This window comes from Hippopotamus amphibius, chromosome 6, assembly GCF_030028045.1.
Source record: "Hippopotamus amphibius kiboko isolate mHipAmp2 chromosome 6, mHipAmp2.hap2, whole genome shotgun sequence".
NCBI classification, from domain to species: Eukaryota; Metazoa; Chordata; class Mammalia; order Artiodactyla; family Hippopotamidae; genus Hippopotamus; species Hippopotamus amphibius.
In genome coordinates, this window is record NC_080191.1 from 128,356,154 (window position 1) to 128,369,763 (window position 13,610).

Genomic DNA, 13,610 nt, shown 5'->3' on the forward strand with positions numbered 1-13,610 from the left:
CATTAAATGTTTTAAGCAGGAGAATGACAATCTAAATTAGGCTTTAAAAAATTAACTCTGGCAGCTCTGTGGAGAATGGATTATAGGCAACAAGAATAGAAACGGAGAAACTATTTAGTTAATAAATTAGGAAACAATTTGTCCAGGTAAGAGATGATGATAGCCTGGAATTGGGAGGTGATGAAGCTAAGACGACCAAAAGGGTTTACTGATGGATTTGGATATGGGTGCTGAGGGGAAGGAATGAAAAACTCCTCCAGCCAGCCACCCAACTCCTAGTCACAAACAAGCTTTCTCATCCTCTCCCCCCCTTTATGCAAATTAAACATATCACTCCCCTGTTTGATGCTGTGAACATGAAATCAAAAGAATGGCATGGGGACTTCCTTGGCGGTCCCATGGCTAAGGCTCCATGCTTCCACTGCAGGGGACACAGGTTCGATCCTCTGTTGGAGAACTAAGATCCCACATGCTGCGTGGTGCAGCCAAAAAAATAAAAAATAATAAAGTAAAATTTAAAAATTAAAAAAAAACACAAAAGAATAGCATGTGTGGCTTTTTATATAATCTGTCCCCTACTTCCCACTGCTGTCACTTCCCAACCCACCCTACCTAAAATGGCCCTCACATACATAACCATAAGGCCATTCTCACAGCCAACAAAATTAATAATCAATCCTTGATGTCTGCTAATAACTCGTTCATAATACAATTTTCACAATTGTCTCAAAAAAATGTTCTTTTATAGTTAGTTAACAAAATAGAATTTTGAAGCCCTAGCAAAGAAAATAACTTGTCTGACTTTCCAAAAGTCTGGCTTCAATATAAAAACTTCCAAGTTTATATCATAACTAATAGATTCTGGCAGAATATATGATGCTGTAAGAACTTGCTGTTTTTTCACTTCATTCACCCAAAAGGAGATAGAGACAAAGTTCAATGGAAGAGGAGAATTTTCAGGAATGATGGAGGAGAGTTCACAGAGCAAATCTCTAAGTGGATCATGGAGAAAGGGACTGGAATGCCTGAGCCAAGTGCCACAGAAGGAGGGATAACATCCTAGAAAAGTTCCTGGAGATCCTATGAGAAAAGGAAACTGTGACTTGTTTTGCAGAGAGTAGCCTCAGGAATCTGCAGATCTTAGAGAAAGCCTCAGAGATCAGCAGTGTGCCAGGGCAGAAAAGGAATAGAGGCTAATGAGGTGGTTCTGTTGAGGGACCCAAAGGCAATTCTGAAAATTCTACAGGAGTCTCTGGTGAGTCTCCAGGATTGCGGTTCTAGCAAGCAGAAGCAGCAGACTGGTGCCTAAAGATGAGGTCAGATGAGTTATATCACCAGTGAGTGGCCACAGATGATGAATGAAGTCCAAACATAAGTCCACTAAAGAGTTAGAGAAAGGGGACTGAATTTGAAACCTGAATTTAATTGACTTTAAGTCTTAAAATGACTGAACTACCTGGAAGTGACTAAATTAAGTTACCTCCCATTAGGCAAACTGAAGGTTTCAGACAATTAAGTTCAATAAAAAATTATAAAGTTTTGTCTTTGCAAACAGTCAGTAATTGAAATTAATACATGCTATACATCCATATACACACACATCTCAATTAATTTAGGTCTAGGTATTTATAGCAGATACCTCTAGTTGGTTGAATTAGGGGATTTACATTTTCTTCTTTTTGCTTATATGAATGTAAAATATTCTCTATATTTAACATGTATTGCTTTTTGCTATAAGAAAATAATAAAAGACAAACCAAATCTTGTAAAGAAATTATAAAGTTTTTCAACTTTCTGCTTTAATTCATTTTACACTTATAGAAAAGATGCAAAGTTAGTACAAAAATTACCTCATATCTCTTACCCCATTTATCTTAACAACATACATAATCACAGTACCATTATCAAAATCAGGAAATTAACATTGGTACAATAATATTTCTGAACCATTTTTTTTTTAAAGACAAGGCAGAGGAAATAAAATCTTTTGTGACTTACTTATTTACAACTGAATTTTCTTACACTTAATTGGGACCACTACAGATTTTGAGGCAGATTTGTGGATAGAACAACAGCTGATAGGGTAGAAGAAGTAATGTAAAATGCATACCAAGTAAATTCTTAATTAATTAAACAATGTAATGAATATCAAGTGCCTGTCTTGAAGTAAACACTCAATAAATGTTCTTATTGTTCCTATTATTGTTGTAATAGAGTTATTGTCTAATGAGTCTTCTAGCACTTAACAAGGAATATAGTTGATTGGGTCTGATTTCCTGGTGCTCATAAGCAAGTTGTTGCTAAATACCATAATAACATTGTTTCCAGAGGCCAGTCCTTTTTCCCAGGTGCAAGTCCTTGAAACAGACTGAAATGTTTCATCAAGAACCAGGAGAGGCTCTGATCCCAACTCCCTCTCTGAGAAATCTATGGTGTTCCAGATTACAGTGGCCTTTCCCAGGAGATAATTGTTTCCTCCTCCTTTAGGCCTTGGCTCACTTTGTGCTCCTACTTGGCGAGAGTTGCTGAAGCATTAGGCCTGCCTGGGATCTGTCCCCTCCTTTGCCTCCTACCCAGGGTCCTTGTCTCAGCTTCAGGAAAGCACCACTCTGGTCTGTTAAAAAGAAAACCATAGTCCCAAAATGGTTTATGCTAAAAGCCCATGATACCAAACCTAGTTATAATACCTGATCTAATTGCAGCTTCAACATCTCCCAGAAATGTAATCTTAATTGACCCATCTGGAATTTGGGCCCTCCCAACCCTCCAGAGGAAGAAAAGGCAATCTGCATGATAGAACCCTTGGGGTTCCCTATCCACTCCACCCCACCCTGAAAAAGAAGATGTCCTAGCCTAAAAATAATCCTTTCTTTTGCTACTAGCTCCCTTGCCACCTCACCCTTCTTCCACCCTGCACATTAAACACCGTGCAAACAAAACGATAAAAGTCCACATCAGACTAAAAACCCTACTGTAATACAACTGCATAACTAGGATGTTATCCTAGTAGGATTATATAATATATAAATAGCTACCTATTTACAAAATATCCACATTCAAAGAGAAGGGGAAGCATTACGCATATTGCAGTTTTAGATTTCTATCCTTGAGGTGGTTGGAAGTCCCCAAACACAGCAAAATTACACATTTTATTTCATCATCGCTGACAATCATCCCAAAAGGCCTACAGTCTAAATCCTCACTTCCTGATTCCCAGACTAGTGTAATGTTTTCCCCCAGATCATACAATTTAAGCTGATAATTGAAAATATACACAAAGAGACTAAAAGTCACACAAAAAATTAAAAGTTTTTTAAAATAACAAAAAAATCGATAGGTAGCATCACACAACACTACAGGCACTTAGCTAAAGACGTGTTTTTCTAAAACTACAGGTATTTTAGGAAATACCTGAGAAATAAACAGTTTATAAAAATAAGCTCAAAATTTCAGGTGGGAGTAGAAAATTAAACCATGTCTTACTTTGGCAAAGTCTTACAAAATGTCATGTCCTTAAAAATAATGTCTTATGAGGAACTTCCCTGGTGGTCCAGTGGGACAAAATTATTCTCAGTTAAGAACCATTGCCACCTACACATACCTTTATATACGCTCTGTGTGCTGATCACTCCCAAATGTGTATCTCTAACCCCAACTTCTTCTATGAGCTCCAGACTCATATGTAATAGACATCTTAAATTTACAAACCTGAAACAGGACTCTCTTTTTTTTTTTTTTTTTTTTGCCTCAACAGGCAGCTTGTGGGATGTTAGTTTCCCAACCAGGGATTGAACTCAGGCCTTCAGCAGTGAGAGCACAGAGTCCTAACCACTAGTCCACCAGGAATTCCCTTAAACAGGACTCTTAATTCCACCTCTCCCCTTCCTCAATGTGCTTATTCTTCTGGTTTCCCCCATTTCAGTAAATAGTATGCAAAAAAACTTGTAGTCACCCTTGATTCTTCTCTTGTTCTCACACCACACATTTTTATCCCTCCTATTAGATCTACCTCCAAAATATAACACAAATGTACCTAATTTCTCCATCTTTACTATTATCACCCTCTCCAAGCCACTACATTTTCTCACCGGCAATATCGCAGTGCTCTGAATGAACTCCTTCCTACCTTCTGTTTTTCTCATCTAACCCTACTCCTAGTTCCATTCTCTCATTCAGCATCCATAGAGATCTTTTTATAATGTAAATTATGTATCATCCGCCTGCTAAAAATGCTCCAATAAATTATCTTTGCCTTAAAATGAAATCCAAATTCTTCCACAGTACATTATCTAGCCCTGTCTCTCTCTTTTTATCTTATTTCATTCCACATTTCCCTGGGCTCCTGCCCTCTTTCTGTTTGTGGCATAGGTACCTCCAAGCTTGTTCAGGCCTCTAGGCTTCTGAAATTCCTATTTCCTTTGTGTGAACTCCCAGACTTTTCCATGTTGGGCTCTTTCTCATGTTTCAGGTCTCAGCTCAAAAGCCACCTCCTCAGAAAAGTCTTCCTTGACTAAATGAGTACTTAACTAAATTACTCATTACTCATTTACTCTCTCTCCCAGGGGTTAGCAAGCTTTTTCTGCAAAAGGCTAGAGAACAAATATATTCAGTTTTGTCTACACAGCTCTGCTGCAGTAACAGAAAAGCAACCATAGACAATACTTAAATGAATGGGAGTGGCTGTGTCCCAATAAAACTTTATTTACAAAAAACCTTGTTTGTCTTCTTGATTACTTCCTGTCTCCTTTCCCTAGTTAAGCTCCACCAAAAAAAGGACCTTATGTTGTTCACAGTTTATATCCTGCAGTACCTAGAAGACAGCCTAGGTGCTCAGAAATTTTGTTGATTGAATCCATGAAGTAAATCAACTTTCCTTGCATTTGATATAATTTATGACATCACTTAAAAACCAAATTCTGTAATACATAAAAGATGGTTTCTCTTATAGATGCTTACATTAATATAATTGAAAGAAAACAATTGATAATCCCCCCCCAAAACTTCTCAGAAACTTATCCAAAACTTTTTTTAGGTATCTCAGATAATTTATCCAAATCACTCCCGCTTCCAATCAGATCTTTTGCTATACTTTTATACAAAATATACATGTATTTTTACTTTTAAATAAAGGCATACAAATCTGACAACCTTGACAAAAATTACATGTCTAGAGGAGAGCAAGGGAGGTCTCCTTCACAGAGAACCTTTGAGATAAATTACATCCCCTTCTCATCCCATAACCAATTAGTCTCCCAATTCATATCCTTCTTTCCTGGTCCTCCTTCTACCATTTCTTAGGTTTTAGCACTTAGAATTTGTACATTTCTTGCATAGACCAGCTACAATCAGCTTTCTGCTCATTCTGTAGTTTTTATGGCAGGTGCTACTTATGCTTTTAAGTTTCTTGGGGGCCTTTTTTGTCCTCCTCAAACTGTTCCTGAAATTAAACTGTTTATGTAATGTGGAAGTTTTGAATAGAAGATCCCTATGTAGTTAGCAGTAAGTATTCAGGCTTAAAAGTTTCATGTTATCTTTTGGGTAGAAGAAGCTGTGAGGTGGTTTTTGGAATTTAGATCTAAAATTCATTCACTTGTCTTCCAAATGAAAATTTATCAACTCTTAAAATAGGCATTGAATGCTACTGTATTTTTATCTACTAAAGCAGGAGGTAGGAAAATCTGAGAATACATGCTATAAGAAAGAAGGGTGGGGACTTCCAAGATGGCGCAATGGTTAAGAATCCACCTGCCAGTGCAGGGAACACGGGTTCAATCCCTGCTCCAGGAAGATCCCACATGTCACGGAGCAACTAAGCCTGTGTGCCACAACTATTGAGCCTGTGTGCCACAACTACTGAAGCCCATGTGCAGCATCAAAGAGCCCATGCTCTGCAATAAGAGAAGCCACCACAATGAGGAGCCCACACACTACAGTAAAGAGTAGCCCCTGTTCTCTGCAACTAGAGAAAGCCCATGTGCAGCATCAAAGACCCAATGCAGCCAATAAATAAATAATAAAACTTATTAAAAAAAAGAAAGAAAGAAAGAAAGGCTAGACCTGGCCTTCAAAAAATATTAAGTCAAGGGCTTCCTAGGTGGTGCAGTGGTTAAGAATCCGCCTGCCAATGCAGAGGTCACGGGTTCGATCCCAGCTCCAGGAAGATCCCACATGCCGCGGAGCAACTAAGCCCGTGTGCCAAAAAAAAAAAAAAAAAATTAAGTCAAAAACAAATATTAAGTCAGAGGTGTAATGGATGGTTAACGTGTGATTCTTCTAGGATTTTTCAAAATTAGAGAGGTCTCTTCTCTCCAGGTGAGAACATATGTTAGTGTCCCCCTCAGGCCTCTCTATTTTATTGCATTAGCTAAGATAGCACTTAATACTGTTTGTATTCAGTGTTTCATTTAGTCATTTGAAAAATATTTATTGGTTACCTCCTATGTGACAGCATTCTACTAGACACTGGGGGTGTTAAGGTAGCTCACAATCTCCTTATGTGTTGAGGTCACAGTACTGTCAGACTGATTCAATTTCCATCTGCTTGTCACAGGAAAATAGGCGGCTGCCCTATTGATCAGTCATTGGGAAGAAGAATACTTCAGAAGAATAAATGTTCTGGGGCCATAACAGCCTCCCAAGCATTAGCTACATAGGGTTCTGCTCAATGGCAACTTCCTCTCCCTCCGTTATCCAATGCAGCCTCTATCTGATACTTATAAGGAAGCAGCTTGGTCCCCTGGATAGGTCTCAGAAACTAACAGTAACAAAGGCTGCCTCTATTTGGGAAGATTTCTCCACCTGTGGAAATCCCTCAGGAACTTAAAAACCTCAAACAATCCCCAGAGAAAATCCATCCCTCTACCACCCTCTCTTCCAAGCCAAGAGGCCAAGATTTGCCCTGCTATAGGCCCCCTTCAGTTACCTCACATTTGGGGACCAGCCCAGAGGGAGCTGGAGACTTAGGGTTTCTTCTGAAACAGAAGTCCCCTTCTCTCTGCTCAACTTGAGGTCTCCTCTGTACTCTTCTCTGGTGGAAATAAAACCATTAGCCTAGTTTTCACTTCTCTGTCCCTGTGGGTAAACTAGGCCCCTTCTAACTTCCTCCTGCCAAAGACGTGTACAAGCCCCGTGGAGCCTCTCCTCAGCCGAGCCTATGAGAATCTGCCTAACAGGGAAGGCCCTTACTTGCCCCAGATCAGTCTGGCATTGGCTGTGGCCCCATCCTGCCTCTGGGAGAGCCTGAGAAGAAAACAAATTTTTAGTTTCCCTGTTATTTCCCAGTTTGTCCCCTACCCCCACCCCAAATACGTATGCTGACAATTCTGTGGTTAGATGGAAGCTGTGTTTGTTACCTTCTTCACCATAACCTCCATCTGGTTAAATTAACACACGTGAATCCTGACCTCCCACGCCCCCGCTTCACCTCCATACTTGCATTTCCAAAGCTTGAAAGATGTGTTATCTCAACCCTTCTTTCTACTCCTTAAACTGCCATGCTGGGCTCCTCTCTTCTAAGGAGGCGTCTCTTATCTGCAGGTGCCATCATCTATGGACAGACACACTAGAAATCCTTTAGTATTTAAGAGTCATGCTTAAAGTGTCACATCTTCCTTACAAAGACACTCCCGAAGCAGTTGCCTTTTGGAAACTAAACCAAGGGAGGTTAAATGACTTGCTCAAGAGCACACAGTGAGGGATTTCCCTGATGGTCCAGTGGTTAAGACTCTGTCTTCCAATGCAGGAGATGCAGGTTCGACCCCTGGTTGGGAAACTAAGATTCCACATGCCATGGGGCAACTAAGCCTGCGCACTTTGGAGCTCGCGATTCTCAACGAAAGATCCCGCATGCTGCAGTGAAGATCCTGAATGCTGCAAGTAAGACCGGACTCAGCCAAATAAATGAAAAAAAAAAAAAAAGAGAGAGAGAGAGGGAGAGGGAGAGAAACACAAGAGGCTAAAGCCAAGTTTCTGGGGCAAAGAAAAAAGGGCATGTGGTGAAGAGGAACAGACCCTGCTGTGTGTAAGGGGAGGTGTAAGGAGCTTAGATCCCAGAAAGGGACCTAAGTTTGATTCTTTGTGTCCTTCCCAGTTTAACACAACATGTGCATTTGTGTAAATGTTACGTGTGTTTATCAGGAAAATTGTGAGTCCATATGCACATGTTGTACAAGTGGCTAGGAATCTCCTTCAGTTCACTTTTACAATCAGATAACTTATAAATATGGACATCATTGTATAAGAATGTTCAGGTACATGTGTGTGAATTTCCCTATCATGAAACTGGCACCTTCATGCCCCACAACGGCCCAAAGTAATCCATCATCTCCCAAACATCAATAACCATTCTTTTTCTAGCCCATTTCCTACATTATCTCATTGCCATTATATCATCTCCTTTCTATCTCCATTGCTCTTACTCTAACCCAGACCACTATCATTTTTTCCCACATATTCCTGACTCCAATTTCAACCCCTCCAATTGGCTTCACAGTATTGCCCAATTTTTCTAATATCAGATTCAGAGAAGGTAAGGCCTCTGCCTATTGGTCCTTCAGGTTTCAGCTGGAACCTCAGCTGCCCAAGGAAACCTTCCCACTCCCGTGCTTCCGCCCAATGCAGTAATTAAAACTGGTGCTTTTACTTATACTGTTTTGGCAGTTTGCATGTTAGCTCTTTCCAGATTGTGAGCTTTGGAAGGAATAAATCCGATCCTGTAGGAAGGTCAGATAGGACCTCCATTAAGAGGCAGAGAAAGGAGCCACGCGTGCCTGCTGGCTTGCTATCAGGGTGCACCAATCCAAGCCTCAGGGGACGACCACATGTGCCTACCTCCCTCGAGATCAAGCACTAGGCTCCAAAGCACAGTGTGCTCAAGGGAGTTGAGCAGGCTATCCAGAGCCCTAAATCTACTATTCTTAGAGTCCTCTGAGATTGCAACTGCTTCATCCAGAGTTATATTTCCCAGAAATCCCCACAGGGCTTCACTCAGAGTTGAAAGTTGGTTAGATCATAGGGGCATCAGAAGTTCCGAGAAATGGAGATTGGGAGTATGAGAGGTGGGGATTGCCACAGCTGCGCCTGAAGTAGCCTAGTGCCTAACAGAGGCAGGTGGCTAGAAGACCTGGGGTTTTTCTCCAACTCAAGATAGCCTGGAAGGTTTTTTTGGTTCTCAAGGGTCCCAGTGCCCTGGGCATCATGCCTTGGTGGCCACTGGGCATCTGTTGCAGAAGGAGAGGTAGAGGCAGTGGCGCTGCTGGCTGTTCTCAGTCTCCAAGGAAGCTACTCAGTGGGGCCCCAGACTCCCCTTCTCGCTGCTCTTGATCTTCAGTCACAAATTCCATTCCATTTCTGCTTTAGGGACTCAACTCTGCCAGTGTGTGTGCAAGGATTCACCCTACCCCCACCCTCCAGTCCCTAAATCTTCAACCTCTACTGATATCCTAGCTTCTTCTTTCAGACCCTATGGGCCCATATTTTGCACTTGTATTTACTTCAGCATCACTCATCATTACCTCATATTGAGAATGTCACACACAGCACTAGTGTCTCATTAGTGCTGGGGCTGCAGATTAGCCAGGGGCTTTCAGAAGCCTGCCTGAAGAGGACAATTCTGTACTTGGGCCTCAGTTTCCCCACTTGATATGAAGCCTCTTGGACTCAAAGACAGAGAGAAAGGGGTGTGTTGAGATGGGTGGTCTAGGCAATACCTTTCATTGAGCCTTGTTCTCTTCATTTGTAAAAGGGTTAGCCTTAACCAGAAGGGCCAGTTGGTCAGACTTCCCTTGCCATCTGTGCAACCCTTGCCTTCTACCCCACAGGAGAAATCAAATCTCTCCTCTAGGGCACAGAGGAGAGAGATCATCACTCCTCTCCTGGCACTTCTGGCTCAGATCACTTATGTGACTGTGTTTGGCATTTGCAGAAATCAAGGTCATGCTTAGGAGCTAGAAATATTACGTTAAAAGTGTACAGCATAGTGATTCAAAATTTTTAAAGGTTATAATCCACTTATAGTTATTATAACATATTGACTATATTCCCCATGCTGTTCAATATATCCTTGTAGCTTATTTTATACCTAATAGTTTGTACCTCTTAACACCCTACCCCTATATTGCCCCATCATTCTTATTTTAAATGTTTGAAGAAATATTTATGAAGTACCTACTATATACTTGAGCTTCGTACAATGATCTTTACTTTGCCTCTAACTAGCAATATGATTTGGGGTAAGTCTCTTAGCCATTATACATCTTGTGGTCTTTAAAAGAATTCCACATGTTCAAATTATACAATCTGGTAAGTTATGACATATGTACACAGCCATAAACCCATTACCAAAATCAAGATAATGAGCATATCCATCATTTCCAAAAGTTTATTTGTGCTCCTTTGTAATCCCTCCCTCACATCCCTGCACCACACTCAGACTCAGGCAACCACTGCTGTCTGTTACTATAGATTAGCTCGTATTTTATAGAATTTTTTATAATTGGAATCATTTATATAAATAACAGTAAGTGCTATTTTTGGCTTCTTTCACTCAGCATAATAATTATTTTTATAAATTTATTTATTTCCTTATTGGCTGTGTTGGGTCTTTGTTGCTGCGCACGGGCTTTCTCTAGTTGTGGTGAGCGGGGGCTACTCTTCATTGCGGTTTGTGGGCTTCTCCTTGCTGTGACTTCTCTTGCTGCGGAGCATGGGCTCTAGGTGCGTGGACTTCAGTAGTTGTGGCACATGGGCTCAGTAGTTGTGGTTCCCGGGCTCTAGAGTGCAGGCTCAGTAGTTGTGGTGCATGGGCTTAGTTGCTCCACAGCATGTGGGATCTTCCCAGACCAGGGATTGAACCCGTGTCCTCTGCATTGGCAGGTGGATTTTTAACCACTGCGCCACCAGGAAAGTTCCAGCATAATTATTTTGAGATCTACCCATGGTACTGTATTTATCAAGAGTTCATTCCTTTTCATTGCCGAGTAGTATCTTCGTTGTATGGATAAAACAAAATTTGTTTATTCATTTATCTGTTCATGGATATTTGTTATTTTTCCCAGTTTTTGACTGTTACACATAAAGCTGCTATGAAAATGTGTATGGAAGTCTTTTAAAGGATACACACCTTCAATTTTCTTGGGTAAACATCTAGGAGTAGAACGGTTGGATCATATGGTAGCTATATGTCTAACTTTTTAAGAGACTGCCAAACTGTTTCTCTTTCAAAAGTTGTACTTGATGATTGGTGATGACCTTGAGGGGTGGGATAGGGAGGGTGGGAGGGAGACTCAAGAGGGAGGGAATATGGGGATAGATGTATGAATACAGCTGATTCACTTTGTTGTACAGCAGAAACTGGCACAACAGTGTAAAGCAATTATACTCCAATAAAGATCTGAAAAAAAAATTGCATTTAAAAAGAAAAAAAAAATCTGTACCATTCGAAATTCACATCATTGCTCCATATCTTCACCAAAACATGTTATGATGGTCTTTTAAATTTTAGTCTTTATAATAAATGTCATGGTCTCTAATGGTGGTTTTAACTTGCATTTCTCTAATGACTAATGTTGTTGCACACATACTGGAATTCTAATACCCAATGTGATGGTGTTAAAAAGTGGAGCCTTAGGAGGTGATTAAGTCATAAGGGTGGAGCCCTCATGAATGAGATTAGTGAGTTTTTGTTTGTTTGTTTTGTTTTTTGCCATAGCTTGTGGGAGTTTAGTTCCCCAACCAGGGATTGAACCCAGGCCCTCAGGCAGTGAGAATACAGAGTCCTAACCACTAGGCTACCAGGGAATTTCTGAGATTAGTGCTTTTATAAAAAAGATCCCACAGAGTCCCTAGCCCTTTCCAGCAAGTGAGTACACAGCAAGAAGTCAGCAGTCTGCAAACCTGAAAAGGATCCTCACCCAGCTACTCTATGTGACTTGATCTTGGACATTCTAGCCTCCAGAACTGTGAAAAATTTCTGTTGTTATAAGCTGTCCAATCAGTGGTACTTTTTAATCTCAGCCCAAATGGATTAAGACAGTGGCCATCTGCAAGCTAAGGAGAGAGACCTTAGGAGAAAAAAGAACTGTAGACACCTTGATCTTGGACTTCAAGCCTCCTAAACTGTGAAAAAAAAAAATTGTGTTGTTTAAGCCACTCATTCTGTGGTATTCTGTTATGACTGTCCTAGGAGACCAACCTAACCTCCCATAAGGAAATGATGGCATGCTCACTGCTGCCCCTGTATTTGTAACAGGAATACAAATAGACAGCTCCTGTTTACAGCTATGGACAAACATGGAAGCCAGGCACATCCCCCACCTTCCCTTGGCTGGCATGTCTAATCCCTAAGAATCTTAGATGAGTGAGGTGCAGGTATAAGGGAGAAGTGGCTATCTCTAGAAGGGATTGCAGTTCCAGGCTTTGAGCAAATCTCACTTCTTTCTCCAAAACAGACATTTTTAAAGTAGGTAAAATTATGATAAAATTGTAATTTTAGTCTTGAAATTTTAATTTAGTACCGAAATTATCATTTTCAGCCTTGAAGGAGAAAGTTAATCAAAAGAGGACAATAAGGCAGGTTTTTGTGGAGAAGGGGGTATTCATGAGTGTTGTATCTAAAAGAATGAGTTGTGGGCTGTGTTAGGCTGGTTGTTTTCTATAGGAGCTTTCTATGAGTTTTCAGCCCTAGCTGGAGCTGACCAGAACAACCTCCTTTTCCACTTCTTGGCCTCACTGAGTTTGGTGAACTGTTGTCTCCCAGGGAGTCCCTATTGGTTGGATGAAGGAGAGGATATTATCTAGGGCAATTTTATTCATCTAGAGGGCTTTGGAGATAGAGGTAGATTTTAATTAACTTCAAACCAATTGCACCTAATTTGTAAATTCTTAGAAGAAAGAGCTCATGAGGGTGACAAAAGGAAATTTTGCTTTTTCTTTTCAGTTCTCTCCCTGCGTGCCAAAAGTAAGACAGCATGCCTCAATCCATACTGTACCTGCATTTTGGGTGAATTGGAAAGAGTAGCTCCAATACCCGCTTCATCTAAATCTGTTTTTTGGGGCTTTTTTGTTTTGTTTTGTTTTTTTAAATTGGAATTTGCAACCACGAGCTCCACGTTGAGGTGTCAGGGATACAGAATACAGATTAGAGGATAGTCATAGGTGCATTGGAGTGAGAACCAGTGGATTTCACCCTTAGTCCTTCTATCCTCTGGGGCTCAAACTAATTTTTTGTCAAATATTTGGAGCTCATTAGATGACATCCGCGATTCTTCAGCAAATGTTTTTTTTTTTTTGCCAAGCACGTTCTAGACGTTGCTCTTTCCAACTAAACAATTCAGAAATTTCCTGTACTTCTAAGCAGCTCTTCGATGTGTTTAGCCCGGAGTTGAGCTGTGTGCATTCCAGTTCAGTTTTTTGCAGCCCAATTCTCCAGAAGCTCACAGGCTGAAGCAAGTACAAAATGGTACAAGATGATCAAGTGTTTAAATGTACTCAAGGGCCTAAACATCTTGCCTGACCCAAAGCAGTAACGTGAAAAGACGAAGGTAAGGACACGGCGATCCCTGTGCCCTATAACTCCTGGGCGCGGAGGCGTGGTCAGCACTGACCGGCTGGGT